The sequence below is a fragment of the Mustelus asterias genome, chromosome 18 (genome assembly GCF_964213995.1).
Source record: "Mustelus asterias chromosome 18, sMusAst1.hap1.1, whole genome shotgun sequence".
Lineage (NCBI taxonomy): Eukaryota > Metazoa > Chordata > Chondrichthyes > Carcharhiniformes > Triakidae > Mustelus > Mustelus asterias.
Window position 1 is genome coordinate 34,878,158 of NC_135818.1, and position 27,555 is coordinate 34,905,712.

The window sequence follows — 27,555 nt, forward strand, 5'->3', positions numbered from 1 at the left end:
TAATTTGATTTTAAATATGCTAATCTGGTTCATGTCCTGTTACCGGCTGGCGGCGGAAAGAATCTCAGAATGAGTTCTCCCTGGCGTTAATCACATTATGGCCCCTCCCATGAGAATCTCTGGCCACAACAGGATTTGCACCTGTGCGAATGGGGCCGGAAAACCGCCCACTATGTGTTTCAGACGCACACCTGCAGGCTTAACTTTACAGGAGATGGCCAATTAGTAGGCTGTCCCTGAGTTTGCCATCCAATTAGGGGCAGCAGGCGAGCTACAGAAGTGGGCAGTCAATCAGGAGCCCACACACTGAGGTCCAAGTGCAGCTGCAGTGTGAGTAAATTAGCTGTTGGAATGCAACTACAATGACTGGGGTACAAGAGAGGGCACTGAAAGAGACCAAGGTGAGAAGGATGAAGCTGGAATGATTTTCTTAATCCCCGGCACTCTGTGATAACTAGGTTCCAAGAGAGATTGCTGCAGCGGCAAGGCTCTGCTTACCTTTAACTGCAAGCTCCTGTTATCTTCTGATTATTTACTGATCTCATGTAAAGTTGGAACCAAATTGGTCCTCCCACTGTGCACAAGCCTCCTCTCAATTGGTGAGCTGTGCATACTACTGGGATCCCGGTTGCCTCCATGAAAATTGTAATGGTGAACGAAATGCAAGCTAATTGCCTTATCATCTCCCTTAATTGGCTTCCCGCTGCTGCCAGCAGATAGCTGCCAGTACTTTAATCCCACCTCTGGTAGAGGCCAGGACAGGTCAGAACCAGCCAATATGTTTTTTTTATGCCTAACCACCTAATCTTTCCATTCATCTACCAGCTCTGAATCTGACTTCAAAGTACAGGAAAAATTCTGGCCATGCAAACCAGTTATATGTTTCTACTAATTGAAATACAAATGTATAAATGAGCATTCTCCACTATTGTAGAATGCAAATTAATGTAGAATCACACCGTTGATCAGTGTGGCGAGCTGGGAAGATTGCATGTTATGCTAAAAATCAGATTCGCACCTGGCGCCAAACGGTTTGGTATGTTCCCAACCCCTTTTTCATGGTGAGAACCACAAGCCAATTAGGCTGAATTTGAATATCATAAAATAAAATGAATAAAGTGAAATGTCATTCATGACCTCAGCATGCTACTGTCTCCCCTCCCAGAATCTCCCCACCTCACCATTGTGACATCACGCTGGTGTGAATCACTACTGCTCTATAAAAGTGTGGTTCAGGCAGAGCAATAGTGAGGGAGAGCAAGGAGGTAAGTACCACTGAGCACCAACCCCCGGGGTGCAGAGGGGGTCTCAGGTGCTGCAATGGTGCAGGGTGGGGGACTTGCATGGGTGAAGGGTTTTGGGGGGCGGCTTGCGCTGTTGTGGGGGCCCTGAGGTCAGGGGTTGGTGCTGGCTTGGGACTTGTGTTGTGTGCATTCCTCCTGGTTGCTGAGCAACCCCCGAGGAGTTTCTTATGAGGCCGACTCTCACCCTTTCATCACCACATTTTCAAAGTTAGGTTTTGTTTTGTAGGCTCACAGACTTGAATGTAGAAGATTGTTTTAGTTGTAAACCAAAGTAACACCATTAGGGGAGGGTCCAAACTGAGATACAGAATTTGAAGAAATGAAAAAATAAGCTGTTGATTGAGTATAACATATCTTCTAGACTTGGGCAGAAACATTGGCGTAGATTTGCTAGAGTTTGATGCAGATTAGTATCCAATTATAATGTGGAGATGCCTGTGTTGGACTGGGGTAGGCAAAGTAAGAAGTCTCATAACACCATGTTAAAGTCCAGCAAGTTTATTTGGTAGCATGAGCTTTCGGAGCGCTGCCCCTTCATCAGGTGAGTGGAGAGTTGGATTCACAACACGGCATATATAGACACAGACTCAATTACAAGATAATGGTTGGAATGTGACTTTTAACAGGTAATCAAGTCTTTACAGGTGCAGACAATGCGAGTGGAGAGAGGGTTAAGCACAGGTTAAAGGTGTGCGAATTGTCTCAAGCCAGGACAGTTAGTAAGATTTTGCAAGTCCAGGCAAGTTGTGGGGGTTCCAGGTAGTATGACATGAACCCAAGATCCCAGTTGAGGCCGCTCTCATGTGTGCGGAATTTGGCTATCAGTTTCTGCATGGCAATTGTGCGTTGTGTGTCTTGAAGGCTGCCTTGGAGAACGCTTACCCAAAGATCAGAGACTGAATGACCTTGACTGCTGAAGTGTTCCCCGACAGAAAGGGGACACTCCTGCCTGGTGATTGTCGAGTGGTGTCCATTCATCGTAGTTGTTGTAGTGTCTGCATGGTCTCGCCAATGTACCATGCCCCGGGACATCCTTTCCTGTAATTATAATGTGGAAAGGATGTCCCAAGGCATGGTACATCGGCGAGAGTTGTTGGAATTGAACTCATTCAGACAAGTGCAAAGTATTACATTACACCCCTGACCTGTGCCTTGTAGTACCATTACTAATAGGAACAGGAGTATGCCATTCGGCTTCTCGAGCCTATTCCACCATTCAGTTGGATCATGACTGATCTGACTTTCCTCATGTCTATTTTCCAGCCCTTTCTCAGTAGCCCCTGATTCCCTTACTGATCAAAAACCTATCAATCTCAACTTTAAATATACACAAGTACTCTGCCCCCAGAGCTCTCTGTGGCAAAGAGGTCCAAAAACTCGTAACCCTCAGAAAAAATTCCTCCTCATCTCAGTCTTAAATTGGTGGCCCTTTATTCTGGGACTATGCCCTCTGGTCCTAGACTATCCCATGAGGGGAAACATCCTCTCGGCATTTACCCTGTCAAGCCCCAGAAAAAAATCCTAAATGTTTCAATGGGATCACCTTGCATTTTTCTAAATTCCAACGAGTAGAGTCTCAACCTGTTTAACCTTTCCTCATAAGACAATCCCTCCATACAGGGAATCATCCTAGTGAACTTTATCTAAACTGCCTCCAATGAAATAATACATTTCCTTAAATAAGGGGACCAAAACTGCTCACAGTACTCCAGATGTGGTCTCACCAGTACCTTGTACAGTTGCAGCAAGACTTCACTATTCTTATACTCCAACCCCCTAGGAATAAGGGGCAACATTCCATTAGCCTTCTTGATTATCTGCTGCACCTGTGTGCTAGCTTTCTTTGTTTTGTACACAAATACACCCAAATCCCTTTGTGTTACAGCTTTCTGCAGTTTTTCTCCATTTAAATAATACTCTTTTTGTTCTCCCTTTCAAAATGAACAACTTCACATTTTCCCACATTGTACTCCACCTGCCAACGTTTTGCCCACTTAGTTAACCTATCAATAGCTTTTTGCAAACTGATTTGATCTCTCTCACAACTTGTCTTTCCACCTATTTTTGTGTCATCTGCAAATTTGGCTACAGTACATTCACTTTCTTCCTCCATGTCATTAATATATATTGTAAACAGTTGCAGTCCTAGCATTGATCCACGTGGAACCCCACTGGTTACAGCTTGCCAACCTGAAAAAGAACCCCTTATCCCACTTGCTGTATCCTGCCCTTTCGCCAATTTTCTAACGATGCCAATATACTACCACCAACACCATGGGCTCTTATTTTATGACTTTGATCTTTTGTGAGGTACCTTGTTGAATGCTTTCTGGAAGTCCAACACATCTACTGGTTCCCTTCTATCCACCCTGGTTGAGACTTCATCAAAAAAGTCTGATAAATTAGTTCAACATGATGTCCTTTTCATGAAGCCATGCTGACTCTGGTGATTAGATTATGATTTTCCAAATATGCTATTACTTCCTTAAGAATTGATTCCAACATTTTTCTAACAATAGTTATTAGGCTAACTGACCTATAGCTACCCGCTTTTTGCCTTCCTTTTTGAATAGGAGTGTCACATTGACAGTTTTCCAATCCTCTGGTACTTCTCCAGAATAAGAAGTTTAACAACACCAGGTTAAAGTCCAACAGGTTTATTTGGTAGCAAAAGCAAAAGTCCAACCCCTGTTGGACTTTAACCTGGTGTTGTTAAACTTCTTACTGTGTTTACCCCAGTCCAACGCCGGCATCTTCACATCATGACTTCTCCAGAATCCAAGGATTTTTGGAAAATTACAACCAATGCATCCCCTATCTCTGTAGCAATTCTTTTAGGATCCTAGGATGCAAGTCATCAGGTCAAGGGAATTATCTAACTTTAGCCCCATCAGTTTGTCTAATACTACTTCTTTAGTGATGATAATGGTACTTAATTCCTCCCCCTGTATTCTTTAGTATTAATGAAAAGTTCAAAGTACCTTCCACTGTAAAGACTAATGCAAAATATCTGTTTAACTCCTCTGTTTCCCATAACTATCTCCCCAAATTCATTTTCTAAGGGGCCTATATTCACTTTGACCTTTCTCTTTCTTTCTTATATATTTAAAGAAGCTCTTATTATCAGTTTTTATATTTCTCCCTTCTTTACGCTTTATTATCTTTTTGATCCTCCTTTGCTGGGTTCTGAATTTATTCCAGTCTTCGGGGCTATGTATGCTTTTTCTGTAGATGATGGACAGGCTTTGAGGTGTCAGGAGGTGAGTTTCTCACCGCAGGATTCCTAGTCTTTGAATTACAGAATCACACAGTGCAGAAGAGGCCCTTTGGCCCATCAAGTCTGCACTGACATGTGACAGACACCTAACCTATCTACCTAATCTTGTTTACCAGCACTTGGCCTATAGCCTTGAATGATATGACGTGCCAGTTGCTTATCCAGGTACTTTTTAAAGCATGTGAGACAACTCGCCTCCACCAGCCTCCCAGGTGGCGCATTCCAGACCATCATCACCGTCTGAGTAAAAAGGTTTTTCCTCACATTCGCCCAAACCTCCTGCCACTCATCTTTAACTTGTGTCCCCTTGTGACTGACCATTCAACTAAGGGGAACCTTGTCCATGCCCCTTATAATCTTGTAACCTCGATTAGGTCGCCCCTCAGTCTTCTCTGCTCCAATGAAAACAATCCAAGACTATCCAACCTCTCTTCGTAACTTAAATGTTCCATCCCAGGCAACATCTTAGTGAATCTCCTCTGCACCCCCTCAGTGAAATCACATCCTTCCTATAATGTGGCGACCAGAGCTGCACACAGTACTCTAGCTGTGGCCTCACCAAAGTTCTATACAACTCCAACATGACTTCCCTGCTTTAGTAATCTATGCCTCGATTGATAAAGGCAACTGCTGGATATACATTTTTCGTCATCCCACGAACATGCCCTTATGTCTTTAGAGGCCTATTGACACTTTGGAAGGAGTAATTTGACAAGGTTCCCTTTCTAGTGTCATCCCATTTATTGAATACTTCCTTGTTAAATTACTCCTTCCAAAGTGTACCACCTTACACTTTTCAGGGTTAAATTCCATTTGCCACTTATCTGCCTTTTTGACCATCCCGCCTATATCCTCCTGTAGTCCAAGACACTCAACCTCACTGTTAACCAACTGGCCAATCTTTGTATTATCCGCAAACTTACTAATCCTCCCTGCACATAGTCATCTATGTTGTTTATATAAATGACAAATAATAGGAGACCTTGCATAGATTCCTGTGGTACATCACTGGACACTGGCCTCCAGTCACTATGTGGAGATGCCGGCGTTGGACTGGGGTAAACACAGTAAGGAGTTTAACAACACCAGGTTAAATTCCAACAGGTTTATTTGGTAGCAAACGCCACTAGCTTTCGGAGCGCTGCTCCTTCGTCAGGTGAGTGGGAGTTCTGTTCACAAACAGGGTATATAAAGACACGAACTCAATTTACAGAGTTTGTGAACGGAACTCCCACTCACCTGACGAAGGAGCAGCGCTCCGAAAGCTAGTGGCGTCTGCTACCAAATAAACCTGTTGGACTTTAACCTGGTGTTGTTAGACTCCTTACTCCAGTCACTAAAGCAGCCATCTGTCATAACTCTCTGTTTCCCACAATTAAGCCAATTTTGAATCCACCTTATCAAATTACTCTGAATCCCATGTGAATTTGCCTTCTTTGTAAGTCTCCCAAATGGCACCTTGTCAAAGGCTTTGTTGAAATCCATACACCACTACCCTCATCTACAACCTGGTCATCTCACAAAATTCAATCAAATTTGTTAGGCATGATTTCCCTCTGACAAAGCCATGCTGACTATCCCTGATCAATCATGCCTGTCCAAGAGAATCTATCTAGATTCTCTCCTCCAGAGTTCTCTCCAACAGTTTCCCGACCACAGACGTGAGATTCACTGACCTGTAGTTGCCTGGTTTAACTCTGCAACCATTTTTAAATAATGGAATCACATTATCTATTCTCCAGTCAGAGAACAAAAAAAATTACAGCACAGGAACAGCCCTTCGGCACTCCAAGCCTGCACCGACCATGCTGCCTGTCTGAACTAAAACCTCCTGCCCTTTTGGGAACCATATCCCTCTATTAACCGGGTAGAAACATTCGTTTTCTTGGGCGGCACGGTAGCACAGTGGTTAGGACTGCTGCTTCACAGCTCCAGGGACCTGGGTTCGATTCCCAGCTTGGGTCACTGTCTGTGTGGAGTTTGCACATTCTCCTCATGTCTGTGTGGGTTTCCTCCGGGTGCTCCAGTTTCCTCCCACAGTCCAAAGATGTGCGGGTTAGGTTGATTGGCCATGCTAAAATTGCCCCTTAGTGTCCTGAGATGCATAGGTTAGAGGGACTAGTGGGTAAATATGTAGGGATATGGGGGTAGGGCCTGGGTGGGATTGTGGTCGGTGCAGACTCGATGGGCCAAATGGCCTCTTTCTGCACTGTAGGGTTTCTATGATTCTATGATTCTATTCCCATCCTATTCATGTATTTGTTCAGATGTCCCTTAAGTCACTTTCGTATCTGCTTCCACTACCTCCCCCGGCAGCGAGTTCCAGGCACCCACCATCCTCTGTGTAAAAAAAACTTGCCTCGTTCATCTCCTTTAAATCTTGCCCCTCACACCTTAAACATATGCCCCCTAATAATTGACTCTGCCACCCTGGGAAAAAGCTTCTGACTATCCACTCTGTCCATGCCCCTCACAATCTTGTAGACTTCTATCAAGTGGTCCCTCAACCTCCGTCGTTCCAGTGAGAACAAACCAAGTTTCTCCAACCACTCCTCATAGCTAATGCCCTCCACACCAGGCAACATCCTGGTTAATCTTTCCTGTACCCTCTCCAAAGCTTCCACATCCTTCTGGTGGTGTGGCGACCAGAATTGAACACTATATTCCAAGCACGGCCTAACTAAGGTTCTATAAATCTGCAACATGACTTGTCAATTTTTAAACTCAATGCCCCTCCATCTGGCACCTCCCCCATGGCCAGAGAGCGAATAAAAATTTGGGTCAGAGCCCCTGCAATCTCTTCCCGCGCCTCCCACAGCATCCTGGAACACTGTTCATCTGGAGATTAGTCGAATTTTAAGCCTCCCAACAATTCTAATACCTTATCATTCCTTGTTTTGGTAGCCACAGTATTTGTATGGCTAATCCAGTTCAGTTTCTGGTCAATGGTAACCCCAGGATATTGATAGTGGGAGAATCAGCGATAGTAATGCCATTGAATGTCAAGAGGTGAAATTCTCTCTTGTTGGAAATGGTCATTGTCTGGCACTTGTGTGACACAAATGTTACTTTCTGCTTGTCAGTCCATGCCTGGATATTGCTGCTTTTGGTCATGGACTACTTCAGTGTCTGAGGAGTCATAAATTATACTGAACATTGTGCAGTCATCAGTGAAGATCCACACTTCTAACTTTATGATGGAAGGAACATCATTGATGGAGCAGCTGAAGATAGTTGGTCCTAGGACACTACACTGAGGAACTCCTGCAGTGGTGTCCTGGAGCTGAGGTTCCTTGACACCATACTCGGTCAAGGGCAGTCACCCTCACCACACCTCTGGCATTCAGCTTTTTTGTCCATCTTTGAACAAAGGCTGTGATGAGGTCAGGAGTTGTGATCCTGGCAGAACCCAAACTGAGCATCCATGAGCAGATCATTGCTGAGTAAGCGCTGCTTGATAGCGCTGTTGATGAACCCTTCCATCACTTTACTGATGATGGAGGGTAGACTGATGGGTGGTAATTGGCCAGGTTGGATGTGTCCTGTTTCTTGTGTACAGGACATATCCGAGTAGATGCCAGTGTTGTAGCTATACTGAAACAGCTTGGCCAGAAGCGCAGCAAGTTCTGGAGCACAAGTCTTCAGTCCTATTGCTGGAATATTGTCTGGGCCAATTACCTTTGCAGCATCCATTGTCTCCGGCCATTTCTTGATATCATGTAGAGTGAATTGAATTGGCTGAAGACTGACATCTATGATGCTGGGGATCTCTAGCATCATCCATTCGGCACTTCTGGCTGAAGATTGTTGTGGATACTTCAGCCTTATCTTTTGCACATGTGCTGGGCTCCTACATCTCTGAGGATGGGGATGTTTGTGGAGTCTCTTCCTCCAGTGAGTTGTCGAATTTCTGCCACCAAAAACAGCTGGATGTGGCAGGGCTGGAGGACTTAGATCTGACCCGTTGGTTGTGGGATCACTTAGCTCTCTCTATTATTTGCTGCTTATGCTGTTTGGCACACAAGTTCTGTATCTTCACCAAGTTGACACCTCATTTTTAGGTATGCCTGGTGTTCCTCCTGGCATGCCCCCCTGCATTCTACATTGACCCAGAGTTGATCCCCTGGCTTGGTGGTAATGGCAGAGTGGAGGAATAGGCCGGACCATAGAGTTACAGATTGTGGTTGAATATAATTTTGCTGCTGCTAATGGCTCAAGGTGCCTCCTGAATGCCCAGTTTTGAGCTGATAGATCTGTCGAAGTCTACCTCATTTAGCATTGTGGAAGTGCAACGCAACAAGACGGAGAGTATTCTCACTGTGAAGACAGGACTTCGTCTCCACAAGAACTGTGAGATGGTTACCCCTACTGATACTGTCATGGACAGATGCATTTGCAGCAGGCAGGTTGGTGAGGATGAGATGAAGCATGTTTTTCCCTCTTGTTGGTTCCCTCACCACCTGCCACAGCCCCAGTCTAGCAGCTATGTTCTTTAGAATGTGGCCAGTTCGGTCTGTGGTAGTAACTACTGAGCCACTCTTGATGATGGACATTGCATCCAGATGAATAGTAAACCCAAGTTTCTATTGGCATCCTTTTCAAAGGTATCAAGGCTTTTCAGTTCCTGTGTACATATCTTTGGTCCATTTTCATTCTTTAAGATCTCAGCTGTAGAGCTATTATGCCTTTTTTCTGTTGGTCTTGTATCCATACTCTCTCGCTGGACAAGTTTAAATCATGTGCTCCCTGCCTGAAGTTTAAGTAATGAGCTTGAGTACGTCCTTTATTGCTCCTCATGCTTTTTAACTCTCTCATGTTTATCTGAGGTAATGATAGATTGTAGTTTTTATTGTACAGCTGGAAGTTGTGTTCATAGCTGTCTTCCCATCAATAATTCTGATACTGAGAACCCATTTTGTAGTGGTGAGGTTTTTTTTAAAATTCATTCATGGGACATGGGCGTCACTGGCTGGCCAGCATTTATTGCCCATCCCTAGTTGCCTTTGAGAAGGTGCTGGTTCTTGAATCGCTGCAGTCAATGTTCTGTGGGTTGACCCACAATGCTGTTAGGGAGGGAATTCCAGGATTTTGACCCAGCGACTGCGAAGGAACGGTGATATATTTCCAAGTCAGGATGATGAGTGGCTTGGAGGGGAACTTGCAGGTGGTGGTGTTCCCATTTATCTGCTGCCTTGTCCTTCTAGGTGGAAGTGGTCGCGGGTTTGGAAGGTGTTATCTAAGGATCTTTGGTGAATTGCTGCAGGGCATCTTGTAGATAGTACACACTGCTGCTACTGAGCATCAGTGGTGCTGGAGGAATTGAATGTTTGTAGATGTGGTGCCAATCAAGTGGGCTGCTTTGTCCTGGATGGTGTCAAGCTTCTTGAGTGTTGTTGGAGCTGCACTCATCCAGGCAAGTGGGGAGTATTCCATCACACTCCTGGCTTGTGCCTTGTAGATGGTGGATAGGCTTTGAGAAGTCAGGAGGTGAGTTACTCGCCACTGTACTCCTAGCCTTTGAGGAATCGCGAATGGTGCTGAACATTGTGCAATCACCGGCGAACATCCCCACTTCTGACCTTATGACGGAGGGAAGGTCATTGATGAAGCAACTGAAGATTGTTGGGCCTAGGACACTATCCTGAAATACTCCTGCAGAGATGTCCTGGAGCTGAGATGACTGACCCTCCACAACCACAACCATCTTCCTATGTACCAGGTATGACTCCAACCAGCGGAGAGTTTGCCCCCGATACCCATTGATTCCAGTTTCGCTCGGGCTCCTTGATGCCACACTCAGTCGAATGCGGCCTTGATGTCAATGGCTGTCACTCTCACCTCACCTCTGGAATTCAGCTCCTTTGTCCGTGTTTGAACCAAGGCTATGATGAGTGACCCTGGCAAAACCCAAACTGGGCATCACTGAGCAGGTTATTGCTGAGCAGATGCTCCTTGATAGCACTGTTGATGACCCCTTCCATCACTTTACTGATGATCGAGAGTAGACTGATTGGGCGGTAATTGACCAGGTTGGATTTGTCCTGCTTTTTATGTACAGGACATACCTGGCCAATTTTCCACATTGTTGGGTAGATGCCAGTGTTGTGACTGTACTGGAAGAGCTTAGCTAGGGGAGCAGCAAGTTCTGGAGCGCAAGTCTTCAGTACTATTGCCGGAATGTTATCAGGGCCCATTGCCTTTGCAGTGTCCAGTGCCTCCAATTGCTTGTTGATATCATGTGGAGTGAATCGAATTGGCTGGAGACTGGCATCTGAAATGCTGGGTACCACTGGAGGAGGCCGAAGATGGATCATCCACTCGGCACTTCTGGCTGAAGATTGCTGTGAATCCTTCAGCCTTATCTTTTGCACTGATGTGCTGGGCTCCTCCATCATTGAGGATGGGGATATAACTCCTCCCGTGAGTTGTTTAATTGTCCACCACCATTCTCAACTGGATGTGGAAGGACTGCAGAGCTTAGATCTGATCCGTTGGTTGTGGGATCGCTTAGCTCTGTCTATCACTTGCTGTTTTAGCCTATTGGCATGCAAGTAGTCTTGTTTGGTAGCTTCACCAGGTTGACACCTCATTTTTTAGGTATGCCTGGTGCTGCTCCTGGCATGCCCTCCTGCACTCTCCATTGAACCAGGTTGATTGCCTGGCTTGATGGTAATGGTTGAGTTGGGGATATGCCGGGCCATGAGGTTGCAGATTGTGCTGGAATACAATTCCGCTGCTGTTGATGGCCCACAGCACCTCATGGATCCCCAGTCTTGAGTTGCTAGATCAGTTCAAAGCCTGTCCCATTTAGCACGGTGACAGTGCCACACAACACGATGGAGGTTATTCTCAATGTGAAGGTGGGATTTCGTCTCCACAAGGACTGTGCGGTGGTGACTCTTACCGATACTGTCATGGACAGATTCATCTGCAGCCGGCAGATTGGTAAGGATGAGGTCAAGTATGTTATTTCCTCTTGTTGGTTCCTTCACCATCTGCTGCAGACCGAGTTTAGCAGTTATATCCTTTAGGACCCGACCAGCTCGATCAGTAGTGCTATTGCTGAGCCACTGTTGATGGTGGACATTGAAATCCCCCATCCAGAGTACGTTTTGCGCCCTTGCCACCTTCAGTGCTTCCTCCAAGTGTTGTTCAACCTGGAGGAATACTGATTCATCAGGTGAAGGAGGACGGTACGTGGTAACCAGTAGGAGATTTCCTTGCCCCTGTTTAACCTGAAGCCATGAGACTTCATGGGGTCCGGAGTCAATGTTGAGGACTCCCAGGGCAACTCCTCCCGACTGTGTACCACTGTGCCGCCTCCTCTGCTGGGTCTGTCCTGCCGGTGGGACAGTTCATATCCAGGGATGGTAATGATAGTGTCTGGGGTGTTATCTGTAACGTATGATTCCGTGAGAATTACTATGTCAGGCTGTTGCTTGAGTAGTCTGTGAGACAACTCTCCCAGATGTTAGCCCCCAGATGTTAGTAAGGAGGTCTTTGCAGGGTCGACAGGACTGTTTGTTTTGCCGTTGTCTTTTCTGGTGCCTAAGTCAATGAGTCATAGAGGTTTACAGCCCAACTTGTCCATGCTGCCCCTTTTTTTTTTAAAACCCCTAAGCTAATCCCAATTGCCCCCATTTGGCCCATATCCCTCTATACCCATCGTACCCATGTAACTATCTAAATGCTTTTTAAAAGATAAAATTGTACCCGCCTCTACTACTACTTCTGGCAGCTTGTTCCAGACACTCACCATCCTCTGTGTTAAAAAATTGCCCCTCTGGACCCTTTTGTATCTCTCCCCTCTCACCTTAAACCTATGCCCTCTAATTTTAGACTCCCCTACCTTTGGGAAAAGATATCGATTATCTACCTTGTCTATGCCCCTCATTATTTTATAGACCTCTATAAGGTCACCGCGCAGCCTCCTACGCTCCAGAGAAAAAAGTCCCAGTCTATTCAGCCTCTCCTTATAACTCAATTCATCAAGTCCCGGTAGCATCCTAGTAAATCTTTTCTGCACTCTTTCTAGTTTAATAATATCCTTTCTATAACAGGGTGACCAGAATTGCACACAGTATTCCAAATGTGGCCTTACCAATGTCTTGTACAACTTTAACAAGACGTCCCAACTCTTGTATTCAGTGTTCTGACCGATGAAACCAAGCATGCCGAATGCCTTCTTCACCACTCTGTCCACCTGTGACTCCACTTTCAAGGAGCTATGAACATGTATCCCTCGGTCTCTTTGTTCTGTAACTCTCCCCAACCCTACCATTAACTGAGTAAGTCCTGCCCTGGTTCAATCTACCAAAATGCATCACCTCGCATTTGTCTAAATTAAACTCCATCTGCCATTTGTCAGCCCACTGGCCCAATTGATCAAGATCCCGTTGCAATTGGAGATAACTTTCTTCACTGTCCACTATGCTACCAATCTTGGTGTTATCTGCAAACTTACTAACCATGCCCCCTATATTCTCATCCAAATCATTAATATAAATGACAAATAACAGTGGGCCCAGCACTGATCCCTGAGGCACACCGCTGGTCACAGGCTTCCAGTTTGAAAAACAACTCTCTACAACCACCCTCTGGCTTCTGTCAAGAAGTGGAGATGCCGGCGTTGGACTGGGGTAAACACAGTAAGAAGTTTAACAACACCAGGTTAAAGTCCAACAGGTTTATTTGGTAGCAAATGTCACTAACTTTCGGATCGCTGCCCCTTCGTCAGGTGGAGTGGAGAAGCAATTCTCTACCAGTTCTCCACTCCACCTGACGAAGGGGCAGCGCTCTAAAAGCACTCTAAAAGCCCACCGCAATGGGCTACAGTTATACTTGAACTTTGACACGTTGTATGATTCAAATGTTAATGTTTTGTTTACAGTATTTGACTCTGACCATTCTGTTTTCATGTTTTAAGTACAGTATCGATGTTTAAGTATGGTAATCGTTTCTGTCCGATGGGTTTATCAATGGTCTAGAATCTCCGGGGTTTCTTGAACAATGGGTGTTTGGCTGATCTCAGGAAGTCTTTTGAGGCCAAGAAGGCTTCCTTAGTTATGTTAATCCTCTCCTTAGGCGTTTCTATGGAGGCTTCCTGATATCACTTGATTAGGTCAGTGGTGCTGGTTTGATTAGATGAGGATGTACCTTTAATTTAGTTTCCTTTGGTGACACCCTGTCTGGCTCCCTTTTGTGTGTTAGACCTTGTTTGCATTTTAAAAGCATGCCTTTTGCCTGCCTGTCTGGATCTGTCCCTTTTAATCTTTAATGGTGGGGTTCTGAGTGCAGTTTGGCCTGTTTCATATTGTATACGTAACTTCATGAATTTGTCGTCTGCTAACACTACCAAATAAACCTGTTGGACTTTAACCTGGTGTTGTTAAACTTCTTATTCTGTCAAGAAGCCAATTTTGTATCCATTTAGATACCTCACCCTGGATCCCGTGAAATTTAACTTTGTGCAACAACCTACCATGCGGTACCTTGTCAAAGGCAAGGTGGTCCGTCCAGTTTTATTTCTTTGCTGAGACTTTGCAGCGATTGTTACAACTGATTGGCTTGCTAGGCCATTTCAGAGGGAAGTTAAGAGTCAGCCACATTGCTGTGGCTCTGGAGTTACATGTGGGCCAGACCAGGTAAGGATGGCAGATTTCCTTCCCTAAATGACATTGGTGATGGGTTTTTCTGACAACCGATAATGGTTTCATAGTCATCAGTAGACTCTTAATTTCAGATATTTTCTATTGAATTCAAAGTCCACCATCTGCCGTGGTGGGATTCGAACTCAGGTCCCCAGAACAATATCGAGTAATAATACCACTAGGCCATCGCCTCCACTGTCCCCAGGTTCTGTAACCAAGAAGGGCTAAGTTAAAATCTTTGGTCATTTTCATCAATTCCCTTGATTATTTGAACTCCTGTTTCCATTTCTCAATTCAAAAATATCTAGGTCAGCTAATAATGTGCGTAAAACTGTATTCCTGAACAATGTGGAACCATTGTGGAATAATTTGTTATCAAACTATAAACCATTGTCTGACACTACTATATTCGGGATGCCATGTATCGTGAAGATTCTTTTCAGTGATTGAATGACTGTTGGCTATTCACTCCACATCTAAGGCAATTCAAAATTAGCTCTTCTGAAGAACTACTCATGCTTGGCTTCGAGACCGACTACTGGGCTCTTACTCAACATTTTTTCTTTCCCAAGTGACCTTGATAGATTTGTTTCAAATAATTTTGAGTCAAAGGCCGGGATTCTCCCAAAAAAATTCTAAGTTCCCAACGTGCAGGGAAATGGGAATAAATCCCTCTGGTTTTTTCAGCGTGATTTCCAGAATGAATGTCTGACACTCAGAGTGCCCGAGCATGATTCATTTTGAGAATCTGAGAGTGGAGTCTATTCCCGCCTGAGAGGGCGGCAGCTGAACGGGCCACTGTACATCTGTCGATGTGTCAGAGTGGAGATCGGCACATGTGCATTGTCGGCCTCCAGACTGCTGGCCTACCCAATTGCTGGCCCGCCCTGCAACCCCCCATCACCAATTGCTGGCCTACCAACTCCTCCACCTCCCCCCCCCCCCCCCCCCCCCCCCCCCACCCCCGCCACCTCGATCCCTGGCCTCTCGGATCCCCAGGGGCCAGCCCCGATGTCTGCCCCCCGACAGCCCCAACCCCATCCCCGCCACCCCCAGCAGTCCTGACCTCACCGCCCCCCCTCATCCGGATGGCGAGTCCTGATTTCCCACTTCCCTCCTCTGCCAGCAATCCCAATGCAGTGTGGCAACTGGTCGCCCCACCCCTTGGCACTGCCTGATGCCTGGTGGGCAGTGCCAGGGGACCAGGCTGGCAGTGCCCAAGGGGCACCCCCGTCTTTACCCTGAGGTGGCTTCAATGGCCTCTCTTCCCTCCAGCAGGGTCGGGCCGCCTGTTCCCTGTTCGTAGGGATAAATCCCGCTGGAGTGAACCACTTCCAGCGGTGGGAGGGAGATGCTGGTTGAAGTCTCCGGGCCGAAATTGCGATTTCCATATTGTGATCAGCTCAGCACCGATTTATAGCACAGAGCTGATTACGCTGAAAAACCTGGTCCCAGAGAAGCGTGAAGGCTGTGGCACCCAGTGGGAAGGCTGCAAAATGGTACCCGCCGTTGTCTCCCAACCCGTTGCGCTACTCAAGCAGCACAGTGGGCTGGGAGAATCACCCCACCCCAGGACTGTTTTAGGGATGATTAGTCTAAAAACTAAGAAATTATCAATGATTATGAGATGTTTTCTTTGTTCCAAGTACGAGAAACGTACAGGGTTGTTTGGGGTACAATTTGGTCATCCTCTCTGGAAATATTGTTTTATTTGGGTACATTTGTCATCCTGCTTGCTTAATCTCTTGTCGTCTCTTAGTGGCTGGTAAGTGTTTGGTAATGAGTGAAATATATGCTTTCGCTTGCTCAATGATATTCAGTTCTTCCAGTTTGCCTCCTTCCACTGGTACATTTGATTGTGTGTCTGCTGTTATCTGGTACGCCCCTTGAACATCCTCAGTCACAGCATCCTATCACCTGAGTTTGAAGTGTTGAATTCTTGGTGGCATTTTTGTAATCTCCTTTAGGTTAAGAAGAATAACCAAAGGCTTGTAGTCAGTTTCAATTTTAAACCTTAATGCCACCACATAATAAGAGAAATTCCCGCCCACCCATGTGGCTGCTGAAGTGATAACCCCTGCTGTAACATGTGCTCAATATGTACATACAACCATATGAATGAGGAAGAACAGGCCATTTAGCTCTTCAAGTCTGCTCCACCATTCAGTATAATCATGGTTGATCTGATTGAAACCTCAACTCAACATTCACACCTACCCTGATGACTTTTCAACCCTTTGCTTATCAAGAATCTATCTCAGCCTTAAAAATATTCAAATACTCTACTTGCACTGACTTTTGAGGAAGAGAGTTCCAAACACTCTGAAAGAAGAAAAATCACTTCATCTCTGTCTTAATGAGTGACCCCTTATTTTTTAAAAATTACCCCAGTTCTAAATTCTTGCACACATCCTCTCCACATTCATCCTGTCAAGACCGCTTAGGATCTTAAATGTTTCAAATCAGGTTGCCTCTTACTCTTCTAAACTCTGGTGGATATAAGCCTAGCCTGTCTAACCTTTCTTCCTCGGACAACCTCAAACCTACTCATCCTGGTATTAGTCTAGTCAAATTTCTCCGAATTCCAACACGTTTCCACCCTCCCTTAAATAGGGAGACCTATACTTTATTATTCATTCGTGGGATATGGGCATCGCTGGCTGGTTGGCATTTATTGCCCATCCCTAGTTGCCCTTGGAGGGCAGTTGAGAGTCAGCCACATTGCTGTGGCTCTGGAGTTACATGTAGGCCAGACCAGGTAAGGATGGCAGGTTTCCCTCTCTAAAGGTGATAGTCAGCATGGTTTTGTGGCAGGTAGGTCGTGCCTTACTAACCTTATTGAGTTTTTTGAGAAAGTGACCAAGGAGGTGGATGGGGGCAAGGCAGTGGACGTGGTATATATGGATTTTAGTAAGGCGTTTGATAAGGTTCACCATGGTAGGCTTCTGCAGAAAATGCAGATGTATGGGATTGGGGGTGATCTAGGAAATTGGATCAGGAATTGGCTAGCGGATAGGAAACAGAGGGTGGTGGTTGATAGTAAATATTCATCATGGAGTGCGGTTACAAGTGGTGTACCTCAGGGATCTGTTTTGGGGCCACTGCTGTTTGTAATATTTATTAATGATCTGGATGAGGGTATAGTTGGGTGGATTAGCAAATTTGCTGATGACACCAAAGTCGGTGGTGTGGTAGACAGTGAGGAAGGGTGTCGTAGTTTGCAGGAAGACTTAGACAGGTTGCAAAGTTGGGCCGAGAGGTGGCGGATGGAGTTTAATGCGGAGAAGTGTGAGGTAATTCACTTTGGTAGGAATAACAGATGTGTTGAGTATAGGGCTAACGGGAGGACTTTGAATAGTGTGGAGGAGCAGAGGGATCTAGGTGTATGTGTGCATAGATCCCTGAAAGTTGGGAATCAAGTAGATAAGGTTGTTAAGAAGGCATATGGTGTCTTGGCGTTTATTGGTAGGGGGATTGAATTTAGGAGTCGTAGCGTTATGTTGCAACTGTACACAACTCTGGTGCGGCCGCACTTGGAGTACTGTGTGCAGTTCTGGTCCCCACATTACAGGAAGGATGTGGAGGCTTTGGAGAGGGTGCAGAGGAGGTTTACCAGGATGTTGCCTGGTATGGAGGGGAGATCCTATGAGGAGAGGCTGAGGGATTTGGGATTGTTTTCGCTGGAAAGGCGGCGGCTAAGAGGGGATCTTATTGAAACATATAAGATGATTAGAGGTTTAGATAGGGTGGATAGTGATAGCCTTTTTCCTCTGATGGAGAAATCCAGCACGAGGGGGCATGGCTTTAAATTGAGGGGGGGTAGTTATAGAACCGATGTCAGGGGTAGGTTCTTTACCCAGAGGGTGGTGAGGGATTGGAATGCCCTGCCAGCATCAGTAGTAAATGCGCCTAGTTTGGGGGCGTTTAAGAGATCCGTAGATAGGTTCATGGACGAAAAGAAATTGGTTTAGGTTGGAGGGTCACAGTTTTTTTTTAACTGGTCGGTGCAACATCGTGGGCCGAAGGGCCTGTTCTGCGCTGTAATGTTCTATGTTCTATGTTCTATGTTCTAAAGGACATTAGTGAACCAGATAGGTTTTTTCGACAATTGACAATGGTCATCAGTAGATTCTTAATTCTAGATTTTTAAAAATTGAATTCAAATTCCACCATCTGCCATGGTGAGATTTGAACCTGGGTCCCGAGAACATCAGCTGAGTTTCTGGATTAATAGTCTAGCAATAGTACACTAGGAATCATCTCCCCGGATGTACTCCAGATGTGGGTCTCACCAGTGCCCTGAAGCGTAAACTCCTTGCTTTTGTATTCAATTCACCTCGCAATAAACAATGACATTCCATCAACGTTCCTAATTACTTATTGCACTTGCATAGCCTTTGGGAATTCATGCACTTGCACACCCAAATCTTCACATTTCTCTATTTATATAATATGCTTCATTTTTATTCGTCTTGCCAAAATGGACAATTTAACACTTCCCCACATTATACTCCATTTGTCAGATCATAGCTCAATCATTTAACCTATCTATGTCCCTTTGTGGCCTCCTTATGTCTCTACACAATTTACTTTCCCACCTATTTTTAGGTGATAAGCAAATTTAGTAGTCAGACCTTTGGTCCCTTCATGCATGTCATTTATATAAATTGTAAAAAGCATGAAGTCCCAGCACTGATCCTTGTGGCACACCATTCGTTACATAATGAATTTGCTTGATTGCCTTGATTTTTGTACAAATGCCCTGCTATAATATCTTTAATAACAGCTTCTAACATTTCCCTGTGATTGTTTTAAGCTAACTGGCCTGCAGTTTCCTGATTTCTGTCTCAATTTTGCTGTTGACTTTGTCTAAAATTGGTTGAGAGACTTTCCTCAATGTAAAGAGGTGAATTGGCTGAGAATCAACTCTTGGGGTTACTGATAATCTGCCTTCAGCTTTTCTAAGCCTGAAAATAATGCTGGGAATTCATTTCTGAACCTTGTAGATCCGTATCAATTGTAAGCATTCTTCCCAACTTAATAATAATGATTCTTAGTTCTGTATGACATTCAGAGGTTCAATGATTTCTTTATCCTTGTATGTTAATCTTATCTAGTGTAGAACCAAGACTTTTGGTGTAATCCCTCCTGGACCTTGTAACTGAATGGATGATGGTTGTAGTCATTTACCTACTTCACTTTATCAAGTAAGATTGAAACACCTGCACCTGTGTCAAATTTGAACTCTGTGGTTTGTTTGTCCACTTCTAGTTTAATACTCCAGTAATTATTTCCTGTTTCATTAACTTCCCATGGAAGTTTGTTTTTCTGTGGCTCTTCCATTTCTTGTATTTGTCACTTTATTCTTAAACAGGATGTGGGTCTCAGACCAACATTTTCATTGCCCATTCCTAACTATACTTGAGAAGGTGGTGATGAGCCATCATCTTGAACCACTTCTGTCCATTTGAGGTAGGTACATCCACAGTGCTATTAAGGAGGGAGTTCCAGGATTTTGACCCAGTGACAGTGAAGCTACGGTGATATAGTTCCAAGTTAGGATTAGGTTTGGTTGGCCTTGTTTTTTGTGGGCTATTTGTGTTTTAGATCAGCAGACAGGAGGAGGAGAGGGATCTAGGTGTATGTGTGCATAGATCCCTGAAAGTTGGGAATCAAGTAGATAAGGTTGTTAAGAAGGCATATGGTGTCTTGGCGTTTATTGGTAGGGGGATTGAATTTAGGAGTCGTAGCGTTATGTTGCAACTGTACACAACTCTGGTGCGGCCGCACTTGGAGTACTGTGTGCAGTTCTGGTCCCCACATTACAGGAAGGATGTGGAGGCTTTGGAGAGGGTGCAGAGGAGGTTTACCAGGATGTTGCCTGGTATGGAGGGGAGATCCTATGAGGAGAGGCTGAGGGATTTGGGATTGTTTTCGCTGGAAAGGCGGCGGCTAAGAGGGGATCTTATTGAAACATATAAGATGATTAGAGGTTTAGATAGGGTGGATAGTGATAGCCTTTTTCCTCTGATGGAGAAATCCAGCACGAGGGGGCATGGCTTTAAATTGAGGGGGGGTAGTTATAGAACCGATGTCAGGGGTAGGTTCTTTACCCAGAGGGTGGTGAGGGATTGGAATGCCCTGCCAGCATCAGTAGTAAATGCGCCTAGTTTGGGGGCGTTTAAGAGATCCGTAGATAGGTTCATGGACGAAAAGAAATTGGTTTAGGTTGGAGGGTCACAGTTTTTTTTTAACTGGTCGGTGCAACATCGTGGGCCGAAGGGCCTGTTCTGCGCTGTAATGTTCTATGTTCTATGTTCTATGTTCTAAAGGACATTAGTGAACCAGATAGGTTTTTTCGACAATTGACAATGGTCATCAGTAGATTCTTAATTCTAGATTTTTAAAAATTGAATTCAAATTCCACCATCTGCCATGGTGAGATTTGAACCTGGGTCCCGAGAACATCAGCTGAGTTTCTGGATTAATAGTCTAGCAATAGTACACTAGGAATCATCTCCCCGGATGTACTCCAGATGTGGGTCTCACCAGTGCCCTGAAGCGTAAACTCCTTGCTTTTGTATTCAATTCACCTCGCAATAAACAATGACATTCCATCAACGTTCCTAATTACTTATTGCACTTGCATAGCCTTTGGGAATTCATGCACTTGCACACCCAAATCTTCACATTTCTCTATTTATATAATATGCTTCATTTTTATTCGTCTTGCCAAAATGGACAATTTAACACTTCCCCACATTATACTCCATTTGTCAGATCATAGCTCAATCATTTAACCTATCTATGTCCCTTTGTGGCCTCCTTATGTCTCTACACAATTTACTTTCCCACCTATTTTTAGGTGATAAGCAAATTTAGTAGTCAGACCTTTGGTCCCTTCATGCATGTCATTTATATAAATTGTAAAAAGCATGAAGTCCCAGCACTGATCCTTGTGGCACACCATTCGTTACATAATGAATTTGCTTGATTGCCTTGATTTTTGTACAAATGCCCTGCTATAATATCTTTAATAACAGCTTCTAACATTTCCCTGTGATTGTTTTAAGCTAACTGGCCTGCAGTTTCCTGATTTCTGTCTCAATTTTGCTGTTGACTTTGTCTAAAATTGGTTGAGAGACTTTCCTCAATGTAAAGAGGTGAATTGGCTGAGAATCAACTCTTGGGGTTACTGATAATCTGCCTTCAGCTTTTCTAAGCCTGAAAATAATGCTGGGAATTCATTTCTGAACCTTGTAGATCCGTATCAATTGTAAGCATTCTTCCCAACTTAATAATAATGATTCTTAGTTCTGTATGACATTCAGAGGTTCAATGATTTCTTTATCCTTGTATGTTAATCTTATCTAGTGTAGAACCAAGACTTTTGGTGTAATCCCTCCTGGACCTTGTAACTGAATGGATGATGGTTGTAGTCATTTACCTACTTCACTTTATCAAGTAAGATTGAAACACCTGCACCTGTGTCAAATTTGAACTCTGTGGTTTGTTTGTCCACTTCTAGTTTAATACTCCAGTAATTATTTCCTGTTTCATTAACTTCCCATGGAAGTTTGTTTTTCTGTGGCTCTTCCATTTCTTGTATTTGTCACTTTATTCTTAAACAGGATGTGGGTCTCAGACCAACATTTTCATTGCCCATTCCTAACTATACTTGAGAAGGTGGTGATGAGCCATCATCTTGAACCACTTCTGTCCATTTGAGGTAGGTACATCCACAGTGCTATTAAGGAGGGAGTTCCAGGATTTTGACCCAGTGACAGTGAAGCTACGGTGATATAGTTCCAAGTTAGGATTAGGTTTGGTTGGCCTTGTTTTTTGTGGGCTATTTGTGTTTTAGATCAGCAGACAATTTTAAAATGTCCTAACTTCCACAACTGTGCCACTTTGCTCCCCCTGCTAGGCTGAGAACATTTCAAGATGGCAGTTGGCACACTTTTTCCCAGTTCTGCAGAGTTCTGTTTAATATGCCTTCTCTTTTCTGTCTGACATATTGAATGCCTCACTTATCTGTTTTCAAGGGACATCACTTTCCCCATGAACAGCGCTCTATTTTTTTTGAGCTTGGTTTGTTCCGTGATTTGTACTGCCTTACTGAGAGTTAAATCTTCTCTCATTTGCATGGGATCAGAAGGGGTTTCATCTTTGACCCCAGATAATATGTAATCACATTTATTCATTTCTCAGGATCCCATAGTCACAATTTTCTGCTCACCTTACAGGTTGTTAATGAATGAATCCACATAGTCAAATGGTTCTTGTTTCTGCTTATTAAATTCTGCTTGTTCAATGATTAAATTTCTTGAATGCTAAAATAAGAATCAAATGCCAGAGGACTTTATCATGAGTGCCTGAAGCCTCATCAACTCCATGTCTGACTGTTACTTTGTGGTAATAGCTCCAACTGCAGAGGACTGACCTGATCCCTTGTTCCTTTCTCTGCAAACCTGAAGGTGTTTGATAGCTGGGAAAGTCTCTTTCTCCAGTTGATCGAATGTTGAATCTGTTGTGAGCTTTCAGTGGTTCAGAATAGTTCTGGGAGTGACAGTGTAGACTCCATGCTTGTCCTAATCTCTGGATCTGCTGCTGCTTGAGTAGTCTAGCTTGTAGGTCTTGGTTTGTGCTCATTGCTATTTGGATTCCAGGTCTATTTCTCAGCTTACATTTGTATCTGTGCTGCTTTGAGTTTTTTCAAATAAATCTTCAATTAATTAAAAAAAAATCTTTCTTGCAAGGATCCGTTGTTCTGTTAAGCCTGTCGTTTTTTCTTGGAGTTTTACTGGGTCTTTTACTTGCTGGCCATTGCCACCATGTTTCGTCTTGCGTTTGGAGTCTATTTGGTGTTCTTTAGGTTTGACTGTTTCCATAAGAAAGCTACTTAAGATTGTAGTTTGTAAAGACATTATTAATTATTTGCAGCTTTCCATACATCTCACCAGCTCTATATGTAGTTGGATTATTCTTCCCTCCAGACCGCTGCGTTTTTTGGTCATGTGACATTGCATTATGGTTATATCAGTATCAGGTGCTTCTAATATTAACCCTTTACTCTACATACGCTGCTCTCATGGCTCTGGCTGAATCCTTTGCCCCCCCCCCCCCTCGCATTACTGCCAGAGTGTCCCTCAAACATCCCCCTGAGACCTAGCCACTCTACCATGCCTCCAAGGGCATCTTCATGTTGAAGCATTCTTGCATTCCTGAGCCTGCCTCAGAAGTATCCACTTCTCCTGGTAGGAATGCCAAAGATGCAGAATTGCCAGCATTCTGATTGTGCCAACAGCATCAAGAGCCTGCCATGATGGAAAATATAGATGCAACCAATTGGGAAGTGGCCTCTGGGAAGAATGCACTGTTAGGTGGCTGATGGAAGTGCCAGCTTGGGGGCCCCTACTTGCCCCCAACTTTGGAGTCCTGAAACCCATATGAAAACCTAGCTCTACATCACAAAGAAAATTAGTTAAACGTGGAGGATGGAATCCATTATAAAATACCTTTCTCAAAATATCTTTAAGCTAATGAGAAATCTGAGGGAGCAGAGCAAATTACAAAGAGTTAGCTGAAGATAGCTAGAGCCAATGGTCAAATTCAAATTTTGCCTTAGCTATCACATAATGATCCGAACCAACCAACCCACCAGCCCATCAAAGCCTCTACTTTCTCAGGAGGTTAAGGAAATTCAGCATGTCCACTACGACTCTGACCAATTTTTAGAGATGCACCATAGAAAGCATCCTTTCTAGATGTATCACAGCATGGTACGGCTCCTGCTCTAACCTACTGAAACTACAAAGGGTTGTGAACGTAGCCCAAGCCATCACACAAACCAGCCTTCCATCCATTGACTCTATCTACACTTCCCGCTGCCTTGGAAAAGCAGCCAGCGTAATCAAGGACCACATGCACCCTGGACATACCCTCTTCCACCACCTTATGTTGGGAAAAAGATACAAAAGTCTTGGGTCACGTACCAACTGACTCATGGACACCTTCTTCCCTATTGCTATCAGACTTTTGAATGGTCCAACCTTATATTAAGTTGATCTTTCTCTACATCCTAGTTATGACTGTAACAATACATTCTGCACCCTCTCCTTTCCTTCTTCCCTATGTACTCTATGAACGGTATGCTTTGTCTGTATAGTGCGCAAGAAACAATAGTTTTCACTGAATACCAACATAGGTGACAATAATAATTCAAATTAATAATGTATTTCCAATTTCTTTTGGCTTGTGGCCTATATAATCAAAACAAGACTTCCATTTTCACAGAAACTACTCCAGTTGAAGTTATGGCAAAGGAAATCAAAAGCAAAGCAAAACAAATCAAGATTCATTAGTCACATAGTGGCATTAATTTGTTAAAAGTTAAAACAACACCCTTTGCACCATAGAAACTGGGACTATGCAATCAAATTTTGCATCCCAGCTTTCTTTCTCTGGTGCTGCAACAAGTGTCAATGTGATGGATAGAAAACCTAACCTACCCCATCTACTGTTAGCAAAGCCACTCCAAAAGATAATCCAGCACAGTGACACTCAGATTTCTCCATGCATATAATGTTCAGCAACATCAGAACTGAGATTCCCACAATAAATTTTTAATCAATTTCAAATAAAGTAGTATTTCTCAATTAATAAAGAACACAATAAATGGTGCCTTTAGCATAATAAAATGTTCCACAGTGCTTAATAGGCACATTATAAAACAAATGTGTTGCTAAGTCATAAGAATGCAAATCAATACTATTTGATCAGGAGCCAGTGTAGGTCAGTGAACACAAGGGTGATAGGTGAACAAGACTTGGTATGCATTAGCACATAAGCAGCACAGTTTTAGATCGTCTTACGTTATGCAAGGTAAAATGTGAGATGCCAGTCGAGAGTCTGAATAGCCAAGTCTAAAGGTTATTAAGGCCTGAATGAGTATTTCAGGCAGTGACAAAGTCAGGCAATGTTACAAAGGTAGAAATAGGTCAGATGTTCATCTCAGGATCAAATATAATACCAAGATTGCGAACAGCTTGGTTAAGCCTCAGAACTGAGGAATAGTTTCTTCCAGGGTCAGATATAAAAGGAAGTAGGATTTTGGACATGTGTAACCCCCTGCTGATCACCATATGAGGCTACTATTTAACTGTTCGATTTACAGGATCCTGAATTCCTAGCAGTTGATGATGAGCTGGCTAAATTTCCTGTTTACCCATAAATGCCAGTACAGGCTTGCATGAAAAGGATTTGAGTATGTTTAGCGCGGTGCCTCCAAAAATGTTATTGAGATAAACCTTATAATGAGAAAAGGTTCGGAACAACAAGGTAAACGGAATAACAAAAAAATTTAATAACAAATATAATTAGCAGATATAAACAAGTAAAGAATCCCAAACTGAAGATTTTCCAATTAACAGTTTCAACCTGAGAAATGTTCAGAATATCACCAAGCACTTTGAATTTTAAACGTTGGGGCCCATCCGTTGGTGCACATCTGAAGAAAACAACATTCTGTTACCGTTCCGGTCTGATAGCACTCACTTAACCCCGACACACACACAGTCCAGATGGGTCTACGAGAGGGAAGATGATTGAGCAAGCACACGAAGCGAGCTATCTGTGTAGTAACGCAGATCCAGTGCGCTGAAGGCTGTCCTCCTCGGCAGTCATGAAAAACCAAGCAGTTCTACCTGAGAAAGATTCACTTCGAACTGAGTTTTTACTGCCTCCCAAAAGCTTCTCTCCAAAAACGTGGCTGTCCCTCTTCTGCACACTCCCTCCTCAGCTCTGCAGCTGCTTCACTTCCTGGCGCCTTTTTTCCTCCCGCCCCCAGAGCAATCCCATTGGCCCAGCCCACATCACTCAACCAACAGCATCCTGTTCACAGCACCCGCCCGGCAAACAGGACACTGAAACCCACAAGAGACAAAGAACACTGGTAAATGTCTTCCCCACAAATTTTCCTCAGTGGAAAATGGAACACATGGAAAATGGAACTCAGTACACATGGAAGGGATATGTGAGTGGGGAGTGTTGCAAGGAAGTGGTTAATTCAATGGGACTAGCAAAACCACGTGATTTGGGGAGTTTACATGGAGAAGTTTTGGGATGAAAAGAGGGCAATGAACTCAGAGGAGAGTGAGCACGATGAGTTGAGATGAACACAAAGAATAAAAAGTGATTGGAATATTTTAAGAAGTAAACTGGAATAACTATATTCAAATTTTGTTCCTGTGGCAAAGGAAATGCAAGAAATATTTTTAAAATGTTTGAGTGGAGTGGAATTATAGCAATCTTTCAAGCTAAACCCATCAATTTGATCAGAGTGGGAAAAATGGTATAAATGTAGAGTCAGATCAGTGGATTGATTCCACAGTGGATTACAGATCCCAGTAATTTCACATCAAAAGCATACATTTGATTGCCTACTGTAAATATAATTCTTAGAAATCTGGATTTCCAATTAAAATGTCCTTAAATGCAGAGATTTATGAGGAAATTATATCAATCTTGGAAATGTCCTTGGAGTTGTAAACCATCTTTGGAATCATGCATTGATATCAGGTTTGAAGTGCAAGTATAAATTGGCTCTGCATGCCTGCTTAAATTATTCTCGGGTCACTTTTGCAGTATATCTCATCCTAAATTTGTTTAATGAGATTTAATTACTCTGTGGATTTGGTGGTCAGCAGAAGTGCAGAATATGAAACTACCCCATCCCCAAGGGGTTTGATTTACTGCATGTCCATCAAGTTATCAATGGAAAGATGCCAACGTGGATTTGGTGGTAATGTAGATTAAGTATTCATTAATATTAATGTTGAAGATCCATCAATTTAACATTATTGAAAAGGGCACAATTGTGCAGATGTGGTCTGCTTTAAATATGAAATGCTCACCTACTTTTATGACTCTCAGTTTGGCCTGAAGATGAGCTACTGTTCCAAAATAAACTGCAGTCAAAGAACTCCTATTTAGAACTCCTACTTGATCATTGCAGTACATAAGTCGAAATGGAGCAGATATGTTCAATGAACGCTAGACATCGCTACCACCAATCTAGCCTCGGACACTGATGTATAATTGGAGAGGATGCAAATATGTTACAGTATAAATTTGAGTTTAGAAACAGAAATTGGGCAGGGTGCAAAATATGTGGCTAATTCACTGTTGTTCATTTTGAACTTGAACCCAAAATGAATTTATATCCTCGTAACATCAGGAAGTAGAAAAGTTTTTCTATAGTCTATGATAGGCATTGAGCTTCATGTAACCATGGTGTGTGTGTAGGGAAGACTAATTTCTTTGG

At 43.7% G+C, this 27,555-nt stretch overlaps 1 protein-coding gene across 1 annotated transcript in view; it reads left to right on the forward strand.

Annotated features, from left to right (window-relative positions):
• Positions 1–27,555, forward strand: part of npas3 (neuronal PAS domain protein 3) — a 1,397,016-nt gene that overhangs the window by 329,306 nt on the left and 1,040,155 nt on the right. The window lies entirely within an intron of this gene.